Raw genomic sequence first — 23516 nt, 5'->3', positions numbered from 1 at the left:
TACAAACAGATGCACCCTCTCGTGATGGCAGATGTTGCAGGCACACCACACCCATGGGTCCCCCCAGATAAGTGTATGTAGAGTATAAGAGCACCTTAAACCTTCAGTCTGACACCAACAGCCAGCAGCCAGCCCCCCAGTAACTGGCAGCCAGTCCATGCAGTATTCACACACATGGATGAAGAGTGAGATGACACAGCTGTACAGTTAGGAAAGGTTTGAATGAAGACAGGACAGACTGTGGTGATCAGGCTCAGGGCTCAGTCAGATAGGTGTACTTTATATGCAATCAGCCCTTTTACAGCCCTTTCTAGGTGATCCTCTCTTTGTTCCAGTGATGTCTTCCCCTAAACATTTCTTTGTCACTTTATGCAGATCTACCAATTCTCATAGCTCTGGACCAGCACTCAGGATCTCCACTCACCCCACCACAACATCTCCAGGTAAACTCTTCTCACACTCCACATATCCTCACCCAGATAATGTGGAAATTATCTGCTCTTGTTTCACAGAGGAAAAGGAGAAGGAAAGGAAAACATAAGAGATCACACGGCAGCGCCTGCATGGTGAGTCCAATGTGAGAGCTGACATGAAAACCTCAAACGGTATCAGGTTCAGGCATATCCTTCTATTCAAGGTCATTGAACTTTTTATGGCATATCCAACACTTCACATCACTGAAGGCACATAGCTATGGAGTGTATGTCCCATGCCACACAATATACTGCCTGACCTATGTGATCATTACTGACTTTAGAATAATTAACTTTTACTGTATCCCTGGAAGCAGGTAAAAATTGTAAAAATTAAATTTTTTTATTTCAGAACTAAATTAATTACATTCACAACAGCTCCAAGGAATGATGATCTGTCAAGATTTCACTGTAAAGGGGCAAGAACTATTGCAAATGCAGATCACACACAGATCACACAGGCACAATTTTCTTAAGAAGTTATATCAGCTGGACCCCTTCATTCCTGTTCCTCACTACTGCTGGACATCTTTGATTCTGTACTTTCTACAAGAAAAAAGAATGAGTTTACCATAGGTAGATATAACAAGAAGTGTGCTAAGACTGATGGTCTCCTGTAGACCCCAAATTTACACTGCTTTGATAGGTTTTCATATTTTCAGTAAGAACAAAGACAGAAACCACTGTTTAGCAGCAATGTTAACAAATCATGCTGATTCTTCTCCAACTGCTCAGTGGTTGTTTCTTCAGGTCTTTAAGAGCAATGCCACACTGCATAAAAAACAAAGCAGTATTTCATTACATCTTCACAATGAAGAGACCTCCTCGATTATTCTATCCCAATCTTCAACTACTGTTTCTGCCCATGGTCCATATAATAGTGCTTCAGGTCAAGCTACATTTGGAGGTCACCAGTTCTTTCCATTCCTGTTACTGCTCCTCCTATAGAGCTGTGAGTATTCCTAATGGGGAGGTTTTGCTGAAATCTTTGTCCATGCCATTTAACTGATTATTAAGTTTTCTCACTCTTTACCAGTCAGTTGTCACTAAATCAGTAATCCTCTAGTGTCTTTGATTTATTTGACAAAGCATCAAAGACTCATTTCATTTCAAAAGGTGTTTTTACCCAAATAAAAACTGTAGGATTCCCCATGCAAACACTGTTCACATTAAAATAAAACTTAGAAAAGTTATTCTTAATTTGTTCTTTTTTTTTTTCATAATTCATCCAGACTAGGTCTTGCTCCACATGCTAGCCTGCTGAGTATTCCTCTGCAACTGTATTTTAATCACAAGGTAATGTTTATTACATTGCTGATTGACAAACTTACAGATATAAGTACATATATTTTGATTTCTACATTACTGATATCTGAATCAAACAATTTTTCTATTATTCTTAGCTTTAGTCTGAGATAGCTATGTGCTCCAGACACAGACAGCTTGGCATGGCAGTGAAATTTTTGTACCACCTGGTTTTTAAGTCTGATTTTTTACCACAAATTAGGCAGCATTAGGTACCGCCAGCATCTGGCATCTAATGTAATATATTCTGAATAAATGGTAGGCAGATTCAGAGAGCTGCAAGACCAAAGCAGGCTTTCATCCAGCTGATAAATATCTCGGGGCTTACGTCACATCAGAACGGCACAGAATGTAAAGCTCTGAATGCTCAGGACAGCTGTCCTCCTTCCCTGCCTCCGTGGCCTTTCTGATTACACTTGTACCCAATCCCATCCACTGGCAGTGTTTCCCTAGTGACACTAATACTGCACCAGCTCAGGAGACGAAAAGATCTTGAGCGGAGTGTGGTCGTCAAGATGTCTGGGTATTTATGACAGGACAATATCAGCAACATCACAACATCACAGAAACCACTCAGGCTGCCTAGGACCCCAGTGAGCTCAGTGACAGATCATTGTTCCTTACCTGATCAAACCAGCTGTCTGGAATTTCCAGTATTGATTGGAAACACATAGTTTGAGACCAGAGTATCATAATCAACACTGCCTTATACCTCAGAATCTATTCAGTTGGGTTGGCACCATGCAATTGATAAAACATATGGTTGAGACACCAGCTGGCTGAAGTACTTGTACTATAAAAGGAAATAGGTCTTAATTTGGATATATCCAGGAATTAATCCTGACTTATTGCTTATGCTTTTCTCCAACTCCTAATTATGATTAGTGTATATATAAAAAATGTGATTTTTTTAATAGAAATTAAAATTGCCTAGCATTACCTTCCATGCAGTAGTTTTTGCTGGCTTCTCAGATTTAAAAAAACACTGCATCTTCTTCCTCTGAAGGTGCTCACATACTAAACCTAAAACTTCACCTTCCCACTGCTATTGTACTGAATTGTTAGACAGAATATTGGTTTCTGACTGTATTCTGGCAGGGCAGCCTACTAACACAAAGAAGCCAGGAGTTCTGTAAGCAAGGTAGAAAAACCAAAGAATTAAAACAAGCTTGGGTTTTAGATGTTTATATAATTGTAATTTTGCAGATGTGTGAAAAAAGAGGATCACTCTTTAAAGATATTGCAAGCAGACAATGAAGCAACAAGGAAATTGGAACTATGTGTTGACATAATAGTCGATAGCCACCAAGAGATGAGAGACAGAAATAGATCATGGTAAACATTAAACAATAGAAAAAATAGTTTGCAGATACCTTTCCAGCAGTGTGCATTTGTGCCTTTCTCCAACTTTTTATTATATTCAATGTAAAATAATGGTGCTGCTTTTTCTAGAGTTGAAATTTGCCTATCATTACCTTCCACTAAGTGGTAGTAGACATTCATATCAGAGCAGTAATTCATATCAGAGAAGCAGTATGGACTTGCCAGCAGTGTGTCTTTCTGGCCAAGAAGGCCAATTATATCCTGGGTGTATTAGGAAGAGCATTGCCAGCAGGTCACAGGAGGTGATCCTGCCCCTGTGCTCAACCCTTGTGAGACCAAGACTGGAGTGCTGTGTCCAGCTCTGGGCTCCTCAGGGCAAAAGAACCATGCAGCCTCTGGAGCAGGTCCAGCAGAGGGCTATGAAAATGATTAAGTGCCTGGAACATCTTGTACAAGAAAAGGCTGAGGAAGCTGGGCCCGTTCAGCCTCCAGAAGAGAGGACTGAGATGGATACAGGTATCTTAAGTGAGGTGTCAGAGGATGTTTCCAGGCTTTTCTCAGTGGTGCCCAGCAACAGGACAAGAGGCAATGGGCAGAAACTGATGCACAGGATGTAGCTCCTGAACATGAGGAAGAACTTCTTTACTGTACAGGTGACTGAGCACTGGAACAGATTGCCCAGAGAGGCTGTGGAGTATTCTTCACTGGAGATATTAAAAAACCATTTGGGCACAATCCTGTGCCATGTGCTCTAGGGTGGCCTTACTTGAGCAGGGAGGATCTACTGTGGTCCCTTCCACACAACCATTCCCTGATTCTGTGATTTTGTTACCAAAAAAAGTAATATTACAGAAAAAGGAAGTGTGTAGGAAAAGGAATCTTAACAAAACAACACCTTAGGATTATGATATTTTCAGACATTTTCTGGGAAGTTCTAATTGAGCAACCTGCATCGCATTCCTAAACTTTACTATAAAAGCTTCAATTTGAGATTCAGCTTTGCATCTGTAAAAAGACAGATATCTTTGTACATGTATTTTTTTTCTGCTTAATCCTAGGTAGAATTAGTACAAAGATGTAAAAAGTAAAAAGCTTATTGTGATAACTGCTGGGGAAGAGACTACCTGACAGCATGGAAGATTGTGTCTTTGCAGGAATCATGAAAAAAAAGCCAGTAAATAGAGGCCTGTGCAAGGGAAAATAAGAGTTCTGTTTGGTTCTATTATGTTCTTGGTGAGTTTGAATGGGCAACAAAATATGATGGCTGGTTTTCTGTGCACTTTTGATCAATCACACACTTCAAACTCATGTATGATATATGTGGAACAGAAATACTGCCTCCATTTTCAGCTGGAAAAACAAAAATGGCACTGGAAAGAAAACAGACAACTACCCATGTAATCTCTCTAACAGCAGAAAGAAATGCATGTGCAGTGTTACTCTCTTTCTAATGGAAGTAGGACAGGAACTTCCTCATGTGTCACATACCCTGGGAAACAATTGTGCTTCGTGACAACCACATAGAAATAGTCCACTAAAGCTCAATTCTCAGGTAATATAGAACAGCTGTCTCAACAGTTTAATTTCTAATTTGCTGTGTGCATTATTCATTATTATTGTTTGCTATTCCACCTCCTCCCACCTCCCCATACCTCCCTTAACATTTCTCAAGAAGAAAGAAAAGACAGATGTCCCATCATTCCTGCCAGCCTGGAGGATGAGACAATGACCAGGATGACAGTGCCACTATCTCTCCCCACTCAGACACATAACAAGCAGGGTAACACAAAACTTACCAACATAACTAATAATGACACCCATTAGTCTTCTGAGGGGTCTGTCTCTACAGCCAGTCAAGCCTCCTGCTGATGAAACTCACAGGCACCTGGACCATGGTGGGTTAGTTCTGGTCCTGAAAGCAACCCTCCTCATCCAGCCCTTCTGAATTCACAGCTGCAGAGGTGCTGTATTCCTCCCATTGTGAACTTGACCCAAAATTGAGTAAGGGGATGTAAACTGCTCTGGGGAACAGCACAACACATGCATTTGCTTTGTTCTTTAAATCTTTCATAGGGACCTGCTATTTGCTGTAGACAGGGCAAGGGCACCAAAATGTACCTCTAGGCCTGGTATAATAAAGCCATTCTTTTGTTAAGACAAAACTTATGAAATATGCACCCGGGATGTTAAGGAAGAAAAGGTCAAAGAATCTGCATTCCAGATGCTAATGAACATTTGCTTGGTGAATGTAATCTGTTGAAAGAAAAGAATAGAGAACAGCAACCAAGTAAGGAAGACAAATCATTGTGTATGAAAGAGATCTGAAAAGGAGCCAAGTAGATGATCTCTTTCTCGGCAGATACCTTACAGCTAAAGATCAACACCAAAGATCAACAACTTCCTCCAGGTAATAATTTAAATAGCAGCTATCCAAAGACAGCTGCCTGTAAAAGTTGTTTGAAATTAATAACATATACAATCACCTCAGATTTCTTTAAAACATTCAAGGAAGTTTCATGACTTGATCATTCTGGACACCATTTGCAAGTCTACCAATTAGTATTCCATTTACCATACTTGGAATAATTGTTATGTACATTAATAAAACTTGAATACATAATTATTTACACTGACATACCATGACAGTCATTAGGGACTATAGCAGCTGATATACAGGGAGAGGATGAGAAATCTTGGCTGATCATCCTGGAGAAAATTAATTTCAGGGGATTTTATGAATGTGTATAAATACCTAAAGGGAGGATGCAAAAAAGACAGAGCCAGGCTCTTTTTAGCAATGTTCAGGAATGTGATAAACTGTAGATTGGCCCTGGGGGATTGAGATGTGGCCGTAGGCAGGGCAGGGTGAGGCTCTTATTAACTCCAAAGTTACATTTGGGCTGGAAAATTGGTGAAAGTCTCCACACCTCTGATTTCTCTTGAAATGCATTGCATTGTGTTGGCCATTAGTGAAACTTCTTTGATCAGGAAATGTCTACTGCCTGCCTTATTCCACAATTTGGTAAGTAATCCAAAATAACAGAGCAAGGTTTCCATGCAGAGTATTTGCATTTAGACAACTGGTCCATTTAAATGCTGGATTTCATTTTAAAACTTCGTTTAACTTCTGCAATATATTATGACTCATAAACTCCAGTTTCAAATGGGCAAGTTTCAGTGATTTCACTATTGCAAATTATTTAAACTTCATGCTGCCGTGTAATGATAAACATTAAACTTCATATTTCTAGTATATTAAATATTCACTTGCCTTCAACAGATAAGAACATCTGTAGATATGGAATTGCTATCAAAGGCTTCTCAGGTCCAAGGAGGACTCTCAGGCCACAATGAAGGTGTACTTAACTTGTTTATGAATTCTTAGGATACATTTCTGTCTTCCTTTTCACAGGGGAAAGCTCAGGACAGATCAGCCGTGGGTGTGGGGCCCAACCCGAACCATGTAGTCTGGGGAGCAGAAGAGAGGGCAGCCAGGAGCCAGGAGGGTGCCTGGGGGTGAGGCTGCTCCCACATGCCTTGTAGCTGTTATTGTGGCTCACCAAGCCCAAGAGCAGGTCAGAAGGAAGGAAGCATTGGACCATTTTCCAAAGGTCTCCTCAGAGCCAGCCACAGCCCTTGGCCATGCAGCTCTGCCCTGCCCATCCCCTCATCCCTGTGCTGCTCAGGGGGCCCTGGGGCTCTGCTCCTCTGCTGAGACTCCTCTTTGGCATTGACTTCCAATGGAATAAAAAGGGACTGAATTTTCCCTCTCTGAACGGCTATTTTTGACCCTGTGCCAAATCTCTCTAAAATTTGAATATTTAATATCAAATGGAAATAGTTTACCTAAGAGACCATATAGAATAAACCTGGGATGTGACATTCAATACAGGCGAGAGAAGGACTTCCATTTATCATTAGTATCAGCACTGTTTCAGTTCAAGGCCTTTTTCTGAAACTCAGAAATCAGAGTGCAAAAGACAATTTTATTATGTCTAGAGTGGAATATATATATTTGTGATACAAATTTTCTCTCACAAAGATCTATTTCCTAAAAATCATATAAGCATTCACCTCTGTCTGACCTTCCAGCCTTTCCTGGGGAGCTGAGCTAGGTCAAATTTTTGGTCAGTGTAATAGGAGTTACAGGATCATTCCAGCTGCTGTAACTCCAGCACTGTGCTTCAGATCATTTATTCTGAAAGTAATTTTTTCCAGGATCGTTTATTTTGGAAACTATTTTAGTCCCTACAGGCTGAGAAACACAGTGAAGGAAAAAAAAATAATTTGGAGCTTCTCCAAGATGTTCACAGCTAAAGATCTTTCTCACTATCCACGTGACTCCTGAGACAGCATAAAAGTAACCTAGGCTAAGAAAATAAGGAAATGTGAGTGTGTTGTTAAAAGGAGGTCAGTTAGAGATTCTAAAAAACAAAAGGAAGAGGTTGAACACTGAAACAAAATAATATGAAAAATAATATATCAGTAATAATAAAAGAAAAATTATTTGTCAATCACTCTTTCATACTAAAACACACTCACATATTGTCTTTTAAAACTCTTCCTCTTTTCTCCTTTAAATAGAGTCAGATTTTCAAGGCATGGAAAGCTACTTCATTTGTCTTTTTCATACACACACAAAATTTAAAAATAAAAAAATAGGCCAAGAAAAAATAACTAAGACAAGGAAATGTTCAAGGTCATCAGTCAAAGTATGAAAATACTTCTTTCTCCACCATGGTCTTTTTATTTTAGCCAGACTCTCATTTATCTTCCAATATCTCTACCTTGGGAATTTCATGCATATTTTTAAATAACCCCACCAAGCAGCTTAATAAAAATAATAAGCCTATCATTTATAAAAGAGATTTTTTGAAAATAACTCTGTTACACAAATGCAGGAGTACTCAATCTCCATCGTCTATGATGCTCTCTGAAGATACAGATAGCACAGAAACACTTCGGAAAGTGCTTTTATTAATTGAAAGAACCATTTTACAGACATTATCTTCAAGACAGCTAGTTCTGTAAAATACATTTGCCAAAGAAAACAGCATTGTCCTTACCAGATAGGTTAGCTATTTCCTTCTTTCTTTTTCTTTTGAAAAGGCAAAATATTAGGTAGCTATGGCCACATGTTTTGTCTAGCTATTCATCCTACTCCCTTGGGCTACTCTGAATGACTTAAATGCAATTGAAATCCAAATTTGACTTACTAAATTCATTTGACAGACAAATTAAGAAAATGTAATTTGTAAAAGTAACTTGGATGAAGCTATAAAACCTGTTTTTCATTTATCAAGACACTTTCTTTTCCTTAAAATACATAAAACAAACAGGTCCTGTCTGAACATGGTTACCTTTTTAACATCTGGTATATAAGCACTTCTATCATGAAAAAATACAGATTTTAAATGTTCATCTCTGACAGACCTTTCAGTGTGGATGGAATATTTTGTATTTTCAAGTTTACCTAAGAAGCCCCTTATCTTTTGGACTTCACAGAGTAATGCTTATATCCTAGTGTGACTTAACAATGACTGCAGCACACTCAGTGAAATAATACAGCCATTCCATTGACAAAACAAATAGTACAGATACAGAGAATAAATTGATTATTTCTCTAATCTCCTCTTATGTTTTCTTTTTTTTTGTTTTGTTTTGTTTTCTTTTTCTTTTTGTTTTTTTACACAATTAGGGTATGCCTCCACTATATTATGAAACTCCCTTGGCACAAAATGTAAAGTAATATTATCTCTGTAGAGAGAAAATTTTAAAATGGCAGCAGGACAAGAATGAACAAACAATTATTTAATTTGTGATTGTTAAGCTCTGTAGGGAATTTTTGTATCATCTCCTTTTCCTGCTTTTCATTTCTTAGCAATGTGAATAAAGTTGCCCTTGTTGCTGCTCAGTAGAAGCCAGTACCCACTAGATGGGGCCCCAAGGCAAGAAGTTCTCGGCTCACAGTGTCAGGTTCACTCTGAGAAGCTGCATTTCCAGAGGAGAAATATTACAATGAGGACAAAAAGTGGTGAGAAATATCAGAACCCCAGTGTGTTTAAGAGTTAGAGTTGAATTTGTAATTTAGTTCAGAAGGGTACTGGGGAGGTTGCAGATGACTGGAAGCTGGCTAATGTGATGCCCATCCACAAAAGGGGTAGGAAAGAGGATGCTGATAATTATAGGCCAGTCAGCCTGACCCCAGTGCCCGGTGAGGCAATGGAACAGTTTATACTGAGTGCCATCACACAGCACTCCAAGGATGGCCAGGGGATCAGACCCAGCCAGAGGGGTTTAGGAGGGGCAGGTCATGTTTGACCAACCTGGTCTGTTTTATGACCAGGTGACCTGCCTGGTGGATGCAGGAAAGGCTGTGGGTGTTGTGTACCCAGCAAGGCCTTTGACACTGTCTCCTACAGCATTCCCTGGAAAAGCTGGAGCTCAGAGCTTGGACAGGAGCACTCTGTGCTGGGTTAGGAACTGGCTGGATGGCCAGGCCCAGAGAGTGGTGAATGGTGCTGCATCCAGCTGGGATCAGCACCAGTGGTGTCCCTCAGGGCTCTGTGCTGGGGCCAGTCCTGTTCAATATTTTCATTGATGAGGGTGTTGAGTCTTTTATTAGTAAATTTCCAGATGGCACTAAGCTGGGAGTGTGTGTTGATCTGTTGGAAGGTAGGAGGGCTCTGCAGAGAGACCTGGAAAGATTGGATGGATTAGGCAGAGTCCAGTAAGATGAGGTTTAATAAGTCCAAGTGGCAAGTTCTGCACTTTGGCCACAATACCCCCTTGCAGTGTTACAGGCTGGGGATGGTGTGGCTGGACAGTGCCCAGGCAGAAAGAGACCTGGGGGTGCTGGTCAACAGCCAACTAAACGTGAGCCAGTGTGTGCCCAGGTGCCAAGAGGGCCAGTGGCCCCTGGGCTGTGTCAGGAACAGTGTGGCCAGCAGGAGCAGGGAGGTCATTCTTCCCCTGTACCCAGCACTGGTGAGGTCACACCCTGAGTGCTGTGTCCAGTTCTGTCCCCTCAGTTTGGGAAGGACCTTGAGACGCTCGAGCATCCAGAGGAGGCAACAAGGCTGGAGAGGGGCTGGAACACAAACCCTGTGAGGAATGGCTGAGGGAGCTGGGGGTGTTCAGCCTGGAGAAAATGAGACTCAGGGGTGACCTCATCACTCTCTGCAACTCCCTGAAAGGTGTTTGTACTCAGGTGGGGTTGGTCTCTTTCTCCAGGCAGCAACTGACAGAATGAGAGAACACAGTCCTAAGCTGTGCCAAGGGAAATACAGGTTGGATATTAAGAAAGAGTGATAAAGTACTGGAACTGTCTGCCTGGGAGGGTGGTAGAGTCACCATCTCTGATGTGTTAAAAAAAGATTGGATGTGGCACTTGGTGCCATGTCTTAGTTGAGGTGTTAGGGCATGGGTTGGACTTTATGATCTTGAAGGTCTGTTACAACCTAGTTATTTGGTGATTCTGTGATTCTGTGAAGCTAACAGGAGATTTGCAAGCATGACAATTCAATCATCAATACCATAACAGTATTTAAATTCCTCTCTTTTGGACTTTAAGGTGTGCCACTTTCCCAAACAATTCCTGAGTACAGGCAGGATTCAGTCTGAGAAAAGCATCGCTGCCCGAGTGGTTTGGAGGCAGTTCTGTACTGCTAGGTAAGATAGCTTTACAGTGCAGTATAAAGTAGCCCTACAGATGCCAGTAGCTCCAGGGATCAACCATGACAGCCATAACCCTGTTCATTTTAATATTATATACACATATACATGTATGTGTGTATCTAAAGCTAGCTAGCTATCTGATAATACCAGAATCTGGTAGACTTATAAATGGAGCAATTGCTGAGAATGAAAACTGCTAAGCAATATTGGAGTGAGGGCAGGGGAGAGACAAGTACCACAGGAGGAGTATGGAGGTGAAGCAGCTTGTGCATGCTATGGCAGGGTCACCACCCATCTTGAAAGTCTGTAATTGTAGCAGGGGAGAACAGCATACCATAAGAGAACTGACAAAATTCAAATGAAGGAATGGAATCATTAAAGTGTGAATTCAGGGTTTAACTGGAGCAAAGAAACTAAAACAGACAAGACTTGTCTATGTTCACACTGGTGCAGGAGAAGGAACATGAGGTCCAGATAACACTGAATATTTGCAGTGACCAAAATAGCAAAGTGCTTCTGAACAGGCAGGCCTGGAAGAGCCACTAGCTCCTGATGACAACTAAGCCCTCTTCAGGAGCTGTACTTCTTCAGAGCAGGCCCACACTGTAGAATGCCATCTCTCTGCTTTACAGTGCTCTCAAAACAGACTCTCCTCCTATCCAGTAATATAAGGAAGGGGGAAGGAGATCTATTACTTCATCCTCACGTATGTGGCAGCTTTTCTTTGCTGCCTCCTACACTTCATCTGCCACTGCTTTAAGTCTGCCCACTCTTCTCCTTCCACATGGTTCATGTACAGTTCTGTGCCAGATACTCCTTTGTCACCTGCATGGCTCGTTTTGCCAAGGTCACTTTCTCACATGCCATCATCAATTGTTCTTTCGCTTCTCATCCTTTTAATGAATTATTTAATCAATCAATCAATCAATCAATCAATCAATCAATCAATCATTTTCCATGTTTGTTATACTCTTTGAAGGCATTTCATTCTCCAAATTACTTTTCTCCTGCACTTCATTAGACTACAGTTTGCTGAGCTCTCTCCAAAGTTCAGCATGAGATTACATGTGAGTGGGTGAGCCTATAAGCTCTCAGACAATGCTCCCAAGATAATTAGAAGCATGTATTATTAGAAGCAGGGCATCTGTGTTCAATTAATCTTGAAAATACTTAATAGTACTGTATTGATGCCTTGAGTTTTAGCTTTCATGTTTTCCAGATTTTGTACTGTGTTAGTATATAGCTCTGAACTTCATATAAAGTGTTAGCAAGTTCTCTTCACAGTTTATTTAGATAAAACAATCCTTTTACAACTTGAGAACCAAGGACACCATTGCAGCTTTGGGCACAAAAGATGTAAAGAACAGCAAATTGAGGAGAGAAATCTGAAAAGTTTCTTCATTTCCCAAAACTCATATTGCTTCCCTCCCCTGAGTCCACATTTCCAGTCAAGGACAATGCATGAAACTCAGTGCAATATTTCAGCCAGTCTCACCCATACAATTAATCCTCACTTGAAAAATAATGCTCCTGTTCAGACTTTTAGCTAAATGGCAGATTTCTCTTTGGTACATAACAAACACACACGGCAACCCAATATTCTTTGTTTTCCCATACTTTCCTCAGAGACTTGATGGGATTCTGTCACCTGACCAGCTGCACCCTACCTCCATCTCACATTTAATTTCACATCCACAACAGAAGCATTTAGTGTCATTCCTTACTTTTGTTCAAGGTGTGCCTTTTTTTACTCCAGTAAAAAGGCTTTCTTGCTGCAGTGCAGACTCCTTGCTTTTTTCCAATATCTACATGACTTCATCTGCAGAAAAAGATGTATACTGAGGCACTTTGTGTGATAAAGCACTTCTGGAAAGCAGACTCCTCCTTGCTGTCATGAAGCTCATTTTTATTGCCAGCCATGGCATATGGGAGAAAAGACACACTCAGCCTCTTTGTGTGTGCCATAGAAGTAAGATCTGTGGAGGAAGCAGGAGTACACAGATACATTTGTTACTACAAGGCAGGGAGCAACATGACACAGACCAAACGGCTAAACCAGGAATAGTGTCTGGGGTCTTGTCCAGAAAGAAGAGATTAAATAGACTATATGGCATTCAAAAGACATTTTAAAAAATCCCAAACCCAGAACTAAACAAACAAACAAAAAAGAAAAACAAAACCATAAAGCTTATTTCAAGCGTCAGATTGCCTAAATAGTCTAGGAATAGGATGGAAAGAAAACCAGCATTTCATGAAGTCCAGGAGAGGAATAACTTTGAATTTTGAGTTTTCTTCCCTGACACCACCAGAACAAAATCTCTCAGAGGAATAACATACTAAATCAACAGCCTGAGCTCACTCTAGGCACTTGAAAAGCCAAACAGGACATATGAATTACTTGCTGCCCACCTGGAACATCATGTACCCTAAAAAGCAGTCTCAGGTGAGTCTTCCTGAAAACTGCATAGCTCAGTCAGAGCCTGAATTAGGAAAAGCAAGATCTTAGCCTACCAAAATATTCACACCATTTGTTTACAGTTCTGGATGTACTACACTTCCTAGTTAAGAGACTTCACATCTTCTTGTTGCTGCACCTTCCAGTTCTTCTATGTTTTACTATTTGCCGTCTTTGTACTACCTCCCTTTAACAGCATCACAGTCAGCTTCTCCAACACTGTCCTGTAATTCCCTACACATTTTCAAAGCTTCTTTTCTTCTGAAAGAAGAAAAAACGTAAAGCTAAAGCATTTCATTCAGTTCAAATGCATTGGAGCAAAATCCTCAAGAAAATACATGTTTTTATTATGTTTACCAGTCATTAAATGAGATTTTCTCCCTGAGGTATTTCTCTTTCTGTGCTTGTTTGCAAATAAGGCACCAGTGTAGCACAGACATATGCTTGGTTTCCACACAGAATATTCTCACTGAATCCCACAGGTGAAAATCGATCTAATCACACTAAAAAAATGCCTGCTCTCAATTGTCTCACCTGGGTACAGCATTTCAGCAGTAAAACTATGCTGGCACAAACTGTTAAGCTAAGCACAAGCATCTGCTGACACAGCAGCTACTCTACTTAAGGTTCAAGGGTATTTTATATGCACTTAGAAGAAAGATATTGCATGTGTATGGTAGTACACAATGCTCTTTAATTGTTGGTAAAGCTATTCAAATACAGAAAAAAAAACCCTCAGTGTTACAGAATAATGACTTTAATGAATTGGTTAAGGTTTTAAAGACATGATGTATTTTATGTAAGGTGCAGTGACCCCTCTGAACAGCAGAGGACATTTAGTTAGTTCAACTTGTCCTTTGAATGGTATCCAGAGAGAGGAACAGTGAGGAAACTCAGGCTGGGGATAGGCAGAGAGAAAGGCTCTTTTGTGTGGCAGCAGAGGCAGAATCCCAAATGCTCATTTTCACACACAGACAAAAGAGGAAGGGCAACATTTATCTCTTCTGGTTTTTTTAAATTTTTTTTCAAGGTCTGCAGCACAAAATTCCTCCTAGGCAAGCTGCAAACAAGGAGGAAGCATCTTGTGTGCAGGGGCCCAGCCTGGCAGATTAGCAGCATCACTCACCACAAACCTGATGTAGCAAGAGAAGCTGCTGTGAGAGGACACAGCAGAGCAGAGCTCTGAGAGCTGTGTAAGAAAATAACAGCTACAGCTGCCACTCTAATCATTGCACCAAATTTCCAGTGATGGCCTCATTTTGCCATGCCAGTGACCCAGTGTGGATGCCAGAGGAACTCACAGCAGTCAGTGGGCATTAGAGCAGGGTAGGCATTACAGAGGAAGGAAAACTAGAGTAGCAAAGCCCAGTATCAGCTTAATCCTGCATACCACACTGTGTTGCTGCTGCATTTTGACTTCACTTGTTAAGCAAGACATGCACTGCAGCAAACTGGGCTTCTCTGCCAAGAGGAATGCAAACTCTAGATCAGAGGGATAACAAGAGACACAATTGCCTGCAATGACTGTGGCCTGCAGCTGAGCAAGAATCAATCATGTTGGTTTTTATTCCAGATCCTGGGGCTCTTGAGGGTTTTGCATTAAAACTCTGCTGCATAAACAACCAAGAGAGGGACCAGACTCTGAATCTGTCTCAGCAAACAGCAGTGTTCAGCATGTTTTTATATCCCTTCTCTCATGCCCTAAATCTCTCATATCCACACATTTTGGTGACTTAAACTCTAAAGTTTTGCTCATACCATCTTTTCTAGTTAGCTCTTGTCATAAAGCCTCCCTAAGTGAACTGTACCTTACCCTTGCAGATATTTTGTCTCCTTCATTACAGTGTTACCTTTTCCAGTGATCACAACCAATCACATAGAGAAGCTTTCTGCCAGCCTAACTCACTCCATCTATACCAGGCCATTCCCACCATCAGCTGACTTATATGTGAAGACCCCAGTGCTTCACAGATGTCCATATTACCTCTGCATAAATTATGAGTCTGGACAAGTCACCCAGCCACAGGGATAGGAAGCATCAGAGATCTCCTAGGAAGAGCACCACCATCTAGTAGGGTTTAAATAAGCGTCATGAATTTGCCATGAAGAAATATGGGAGAAGTGGAGGTGATGGGGAGGGATTGAGGCTGTTAAAGGTTCCCGATGCTGCAGGGAGCTGCAGCTTTTGCAGAACTGTGTGCTCTATCATCTGCATGATTATAAAAGCTGATCTGTCTCAGATATAGCCCAGAAGGTGAAAATAGTGTGGAGCCATTAGGTCTGGCACCAGAGATGTCCTCCATCCTGTAAATAGGATGTAGAGCTGTAACAAGCACCATGAGTCTGTTTTTTGTGCAGGTGAACAAGCCCACACAGGCAATGCCTCTGCTTCTCCCTCCTGCTCCCTGCCTGCTCCCTTCAGCCTCCCCTGCCCAGTGCTGCTGCTGTGGTGGGGACAGCAGGGAGCAGCCCTCTAGGCAGTTCAGTGAACCCAAGAGCAGAGCACAGCCCCAGCCCCTCTCCCTGCTCATCACAGGCTGCTGGAGAGATCGAGCAGGGCTCTCTGACAACCCACTTCAGCTCTGGATTTAAGCACTTTGGATAGACTGGAGGTAGAGACAGGACAGGTTTGATGCCTTCCTCCCAAACAATTTCTAACTGACTGAATATTACTCCATAAGTGCTTGAAAATTCGTATTAACCCTGCAATGGATAATTCTCAATGCTGTTTTACCCAGACATCCAAAATTACAAGCTCTTTCAGATCTTCGAACAGTGAAAACCAAAGCATTTTCACTTTTTTAAGCATTTCAGGTTTTCCTCTCTATTCTGATCTGAAATGACAGTGTGCTTTCTTGTTTCAAGGAGGTGCAATAGGTAACAGCAAGACAAATATGTGACCCAGGGGAGGTATTTGAACAGGAGCTGAGCTCTCAAACAGACTATAAACCTTTCATCCCTCACTCTCAAGCCTCTACTTTGTTTATGCCAAGCAGAATTTAGTAGAGTAGCAGTTAGTAATGCTAGTGAAGGAACTGCAGGCTGGGTGTGGGAACAGGCCTTCTGTCAGAGCACAGCTCTTATCTGTCCTCCATGGCATGCTCCAGTCATGTCTCATCTGCTGTGAGAGATCATTATCCCCCTGCCTGTCCTAGCACCTCTCCACTGCCACTATCATTTCATTATTTGTCATCCAACCCACCAGCTTGAATGTTTATGTAAATGTAATCTGTCTTTTGCTTTACTATCACCTGCTTCATTTACATTTAAATGCCACCTACTAGCAGTAAGGCAATAGTTCTGTTTCCTCCCATCTGAGACACTGAAATGTTATGATTAATGGCTTACCCATTTTTAAAAAAGGACTTTGCCCATTACAGTAAAATTGTATAAAGAAGGTGTGAACACATAAGCCCACTCCCTGTCTGAATATGCCTCCTGACTGGAACTTGACTATGAATTAAGCCACCTAACAGGAACTTGAGATAAGGGTTGTACTCCTGTCCAATTATCTTGTGTCTAAGAAGAGGAATGCATCCACAAGGAAAGCCAAACCCAGCAGTTGTCCTGGCAATCATCCTGGCTGGGTTCAGGGTGGGGGAGGCCATAGCCCACACACTCATTTGCTGAGTTCAGGTTTGCACACACCTTCCCTAGGCCAGGGTGGGAGGAGGAGAATTTTTGGGTGTATGGTGTAACCCCCGGTCAGAGAGAACACCCATGCTCCCTTACACAAACTGGCTCAGTTGTAAACCCCATCAACCCCAGGAAGGCCACACACACATGGGACATTCACAAGAGGCAGCTGAGCAGGAATCATAAACCATCAAGGACCCCCAAAGCACCCCCAGACTCATTCCTGAGGTCCTGCACCAGATGACAGCAAAGGATGCAATGGGATGCAGCCAATCCATGTCTATGGCAAGAGATGGTGTAAAACTTTCCTGACAGAGGAGGCACCTGGGTGTTCCCAACTAGCCTGAACATGTTCCATATTAATATATTAATTCACCAAACTCTGGGTTTGGTGGGACCCTCACCACTGAGAAGACCAGAACAGGATCAGTGGGAGGCTGCCAGCATCCACAGAGTGGTGATATTTTCCACTTAATTAATTTCTGTCACTCTCTCTCCACCACCCCTCTTTCCTATTACTCATGAGCTCTCTCTCTCTTTCTCCTCCCCTCACATTTACTGGTAAATAAAATCCACATAATTGACTTTTTCTTACTGTCACTTTTTTACACCTTAATTTAGGCAGAGGCACCTCTGTAACAATAACTGGGTCTAAATATCCCATAGAAAGTACCTTACCTCTGGAGGAACATTCACCAAAAGACTCAAAATACTGTTTTTTTATCTTGAGATATTTTTGACTGATTTCCCCCCCCCCCCTTTTTCCCAGTTCTGCTCCACTGATGCTTGCAATGGTCAGGTAGATAACCTAACTTAAAATACTGCCAAATACAGTATCCACATTCTGTCTTACATAGATTTTTAAACTGCTTTAAAAAGCACAGTGTTCACAATCCCAGTGGTCTCTTGTAGATTTTTGGGCTAGATACCAAACCCCGCTGCCACCATCATCATCATTCAACTAGTGATTGTAACCGTGGGATATTTTATTTTAAATTTTTGTGCAGTACATGCAGTCACTGTCACCTAGGAGATGCTGAATGAGTAGGAGTTTAGCCACAGATGATTTTGAAAAGTTGTATTTTGCAGGGTGAATCAGATGATTCTTCCTTTAGCTGAAAGGTGTCCATGTGACTAGTGAAAAATAAAACACTTGATATAATCTCTTTCGAAAATTCATCTGATAACAACTGTGATCACATCTGGCATTTAAGGAGTAGTAAAAGGAGTTGTGTATGAGCAGAAAATAGAAAAAAGATGAAAGATGAAGAAGTAGCCCAAAGGGTAAGGAAATTACTGAAATCTCAATTACTTAACAACAGACAAAGAAATAAAATTTATGTTTTCTATTTATAATTTTGTAAGCTATTACCATGAGTGCTGCACTCATAAACCCACCAGTGAATAAAACAGAATGAAAAGTGCAAAAACTTGCAGAGTCTGCAAGCTTAGTTCTGTGCTTCAACACAAACATCACCCTGCAGACAAGCTCTGTCTATTGCCCCTTAAATGAAGGAGCTATCCTAGAGTTTTCTTAGATCAGAGAAACAAAAAGCAAACTATATGGGGAGAGAGAAAGCAATAACATCTCTGTTTCCTTCTTGAAATTTACTAGGGCAGCCACCGGTTTTACTGCAGAGCCACAAGCCTTTTCTATTTACAAACTCAAAGGGCAGCGCTAAACTTTACAAGATGCTTGTGCCAGGCTCTGTTTCCAATTACCTGCACACTGTGTGGTTTCCCAAGTGGGGTTTCTGCTGAAACTGTAATCAGTCTAAAGCAAGACATATCCACAAATGGCAGCCTGGATCCACGGGCTGGCTCCACATCCCCAGCAGCCCATCATGCCTATAGGAAAACACTGCCTTCACTACCACAAGAACCCAGCTGAACTTAGATACATTTGGCTTCAATTCAGATGTAGGCCAGCTACTCAGGAGAAAAGTGGCCAACGGAGGTGAGGGAAAACTATTAACAATGTATTCTTTCTGTAGCACCTCTCTGTGAGATTTCCCTCTTCTTGAAGGGCTTGCAGTGGCCAATGCAAGAGGCTACACAGGATGCTTGAGCATCCAGATGAAACAATTTGCCAGTTTACTAAACCGCAATATCTGTAAAGCACTTCCAGCACAGAGACATCCAAGTCTCCAGTTTTGAAAGGAAGAGGAAGCTGTATGCAGAAGGACTGATGGAAGCAGCTCTTTCCATAAGCAGGCTGTGCCCTTGAAAGAGAGCAAAGCTCTCCTGCTAGGATGAGCACAGAGTTACCACACCGCCAAAAGAAACTGCTCAGTGTTTCTCCATACTTTGTTTTGAAATTTTAAACCAGAGGTATTGTGGCAATCATCAGCAGCTGGCAGAGGCAGGAATTGACTGTTCAGTGAACTACACCACCAGAAATATGTAAAATGTCTTTAATGGGAATGGCTAGTGTATTTTAGATATCCTTACCACCTTAGATCCTTACAACTGCACATGGAAAGGCACTGGCAGAGGCGTTCCAGAAGCAGTTTTTCAGGAAGCACAGATCAGCATTGTTCTCTTTGACTTCATATTTTCAGATTTGCAGCCCTTGACAAGACCTATGAAATCTAAGGAAAATGCAGTCCTTCCCAGGTAATGTGTTTGGTTCGTTCTTTTCTCCCTTGTATTAGGGATTTATTATATTTCTTCCTTTTTTTCTTTCTTTTTTTTTTTTTTTTCCCCCTGACAGAATTCGAAATTCTCTGAAGTTTCCAAAAATATGCACTTCAACACTGTAATGATATTTTACCCATTTAGGATTTTGGAAGAGAAACAAAAAGGAAGGTCCTATCTATTTTGATCCACAAAAAGGACTCCAATGATCTATTCAGTACTTCTGATGTAACTTTTGAGAGTTAAGATAAAAACATAAAAACATAATTTCACCCAAAATCTTAAAAATTTGAAGTGAAAAAAATTGAAAACTGGTTTGTAACCTTAATTATGTGCAGATGGCAAGGCACTGAACATCTATTCAGATAAAGTCTCTCAAAAGAGACTGAGGAAGAGCACCACTTTTTCATCACACTTCTCTCAAGACTACACGTCCTCCCTGGTATAAAGTACAGGGGCAAGAGATGAAGGTGGAAGAATAGTCACAGCAGAGGTATTACTATTTCCAAACTGTCCGTGTATTTACTCACCTGGTTCCTCCACTGCAGATTTGTGTGCATCTACAGAAAGGCAAGCACCCCACTGCCTTCTCAGAACCCAGGAAGGATGCTGCAAAAGGCCACAAACAGGGACAAAAGTAGGAATGGTTTCACTCCTTCTTTATTCAGGTCAGCTTCACAGGAAGAAAATATTCTGTTTACAAGGAGTGAATACAGCAAAGTATTGAAACAGTAAAATGTACTCCCCAATATTAGCCAATATTCCCAAAGTGCTTTACTAATGAAAAAAACCCCAAACTTAATTCCAATACCTAGTGGATTGAATCACCCAGCTCTCCCTCCCAACCCCCACTTTTCTCTTTGGAGAGAACTGAAGCTTTAACAGCTTTCCCCCAGTAATAAATGGAATTTTATGGCAGAACCAGAAATGAATCTAGTTCTTCTTTATGTCTCTGTTTCCTAATGCAAGAGCAGCAGGAACTAATAATTCATTGCCCATAGAATTATCTGTCTTTTTCTTTTTAAAACTATGTGCAAGCATATGTAAGAGTCAAAAAAAAAATTATCAGGGAACTGTTTCCCAGGTAATCTGCACCTGTGATTTCCTCTCACTAAGAATACTTCACTCAAGCTCCTTTTTGCTCCCACGTTCTCTCCCCACCTGCTGCCATCCACCAGAGCAGTGCAGAATCCCTGTGCAGCACTGTGGAAGAAGAACTGCTGCAGTCACTCAGCTGGCTCCTTTGCCTTTTTTAGTGCCCCCAGAGAACAGGGCAAGTTCAAAGAAAATGAGGCTATTGCCTGAATCCCTTCACATTTAAACTGTGCACGAGGAAGCCCTGGGTCTGATGAGGGGACCTACACTCCAGCTGTTTCAAGTACAGTAGCAACATCAAGGATGGCCACTGCAAATACCGATTGTTTTACTGCCCCTTCAAAAATAACTTTTATAAGTTCTTTTTTACCACATGCAAGCTGAGCTTTTTTCTTGGCTCTTGGGACTGAAGGGCAACCTTGTAATATGAGTAAGAGAAAGCCTGGAAGTGTGCTTTCCCCAGAGACCTACAAAGGAGTAAGAATTGTGCCACTGTGCCTCTCTTGTTTTTGGGAGAGGGAATTTACTCCTTTCTGCAGACACTGAGCCAGGCACTTTGGTCAGGAAAGCAGTGGGAGCCAGAACAAATTCTGTTCCCCATGGCTTTCCAGTTGTTGCTTGCAAGAGATTATGAGCAGAGACTTCTTGCCTGGAGGCACAATGCCCTTAGCTAGACTGGGATAAAAACATGTTACAGGGATATGTAATGACACACACCTGTACACAACAACCTGCTCAAAAAGCCTGATATAGCAAGGACAGCAGGTATCATGTGTTAAATGACAGGCTGGGCTCCTTCCCATTAGTGTGTCAGGCAGCTGAGTAAGAGCCAGCGTAGGCTTTTTATGGACCAGGCTTGTCAAACATTCCATATGAATCACCATTGTACCCTTATACTCCAACTCTATCAAAGGCAAACCAGACTTGGGCACAGAATCTACTTTAAATAACCCTGGATTAATTGAAGAAGCACTTTAGAAGGAGATATGAAGAAAGCTGATGATTAATTAAGGGGGTTCTTTCAATTTTTCTTTCAGTAAGTATTTTAAAATATTTCATTTGCTTTAGAGTAGGGTGATATGGAGTACTGCACCTGCAAGGTGTGTTACTGAATCACAGAGTCAGAATCAGCATTTGCTTCAGTAGATACACAGGAGTAGAAAACTTCAATAAGAATGTAAAGGAAAGAGGTTATTCTCTTGATTAGTCCATGGAAGATCCTGCATCATGCTGCTCCCAGCCAAGGAACCCTCTCATGGACCTGCATGATTTTGCATTTTCCTAATAGTTTAAAATGTATTTTTAAGAAGACTCTCTGCCTGTCTAGGACTTTATTATGATCTAAAAAGAGATTGCCAGTAAGGGAAGAACTTTATTTTCCTTATTTGTGTTCCCTAAAGTTATTTTTAAATCTCAGCTTTTATTTCTCTAGTTCTTATAAAGATTATATGTTTTTCTTTAATTAGAAAAATACGGGAGAGACAAATGATCCATCACTGCAGATGATAGATCCACTTACCTGTGCAGAATATGTAAAAATTCCTACACATTTTGTATTGTCAAACTCTGCAATGATTTCCCACGTGTGCATAGAACTGCCAATCAGCAGGTCAGGGAACAGAATGGGCTGAGACATGGAGATGTGGATCATGTTGACACAGGAAAAAAGAACCACTTTATCTGTAATACAGTAACAAGTTCTCAGTAAATTAGTCCCTGATCACCTAGATAATGGTTTCTAAATGGTGTGGGAATTAACTTTATTCCACCGCAGTTTGAGCTCTTTATTCCTCAAAGACTTCTTAGCTGGTTGGTACTTTAATCCTGCAGTTACTTTTTCCTGTAGCTGCAGTTGTGCGGTGACTGAAAGCTCAGGTGAGCTTAACAAAAGGTGCCAAACTCTTGCCTTAAGTCTGCATTATGGCTAATTGCTCACAACTTTCTCTATTTCCTTAGGAAGTGAACGGCTCATGGCTCCACTTTGCCAAAAAGAAGATAGAATAGGTCTTCCACACTTCATATAAAAATTGAGGGCTGTATTAAGGGAAAAAATTATCAGGCTATGGAAGGAAAGTTTGTCTCCTGGGAAAAGATAGTTTCAATGATCTCCTATAGGTAATTTTTCCAAATTCACAGACTCCCTGTGTTGTCCTATTGAAATAAACATTTGAGAGAGAAATACAAACAACATCTAAAGGAAAAAAAAAATGAAAAAACCAAAAGACTGGAAAGGAAAAAAAACAGGCAAAAAAAGGAAAAACAGAAAAAAACACAAAAAAAAAAAAAAAAAAAAAAAAAAAAAAAAAAAAAAAAAAAAAAAGGATAAAAAGTCATCACCTTCAAGACTCTCCATGAATAAGCTGCTCAGCAGGGAACTTGAGAACTGGCACTGCCAGCACAGAGAGAGAGCACAGCAACGAAGGGCACGGCACAAGACATCCAGGCATGTATTGTCTTCTCTCTCCTTCCCAAGGACTCTGCGTAGGACAGCTGTGATTCAGAGGCTGCTCATTCAGCTCCTTCTTGTCACTGCTCACTGTCAGTGACCTGCCAGGAAGGTGTCCCTGCTGGCAGGCACAGTCGTGCTCTCCTCCCTCTGCCTGAGTTGCTCACCAGCAGCTGCTCCCATTGGGATTTATGAGACACAGACCCTCTTCACACTCACTTCAAGAAGCCTGCAGGTATTGCCACATTTATTGCTTCCTGGCCTACTTTTAGCCACATGCTGTTATTTAGCCTAGGACCTCCTTCTTCTCTTGACAGCTGCCAAGACAATGCAATCCTGAAACAAGAATGGGCTTTGTTTCTAGGCATAGTCCCAGCACTAACAGCTACTGATTTGAGTTTCCTTTGTCCCCACCCGTGATAGGTACATCTGTCCATAGCCTGTAAACCTGTGTTTGATGACACTGTTG

At 41.3% G+C, this 23516-nt stretch overlaps 1 long non-coding RNA gene across 1 annotated transcript; it reads right to left on the bottom strand.

The window, feature by feature from the left end:
• Positions 1 to 20036: 20036 nt before the first annotated feature.
• Positions 20037 to 22767, bottom strand: LOC306797885. The gene is made up of 2 exons (XR_013773218.1): positions 20628 to 22767; positions 20037 to 20579 (listed from the first exon to the last, which is right to left on the bottom strand). It is a non-coding gene; the product is annotated as an uncharacterized lncRNA (long non-coding RNA).
• Positions 22768 to 23516: the final 749 nt, after the last annotated feature.

Source organism: Erithacus rubecula, assembly GCF_903797595.1.
Source record: "Erithacus rubecula genome assembly, chromosome: 2".
NCBI classification, from domain to species: domain Eukaryota; kingdom Metazoa; phylum Chordata; class Aves; order Passeriformes; family Muscicapidae; genus Erithacus; species Erithacus rubecula.
The sequence above is the reverse complement of the archived record's forward strand: the minus strand, read 5'-3'. Positions and strand labels throughout refer to the sequence as shown.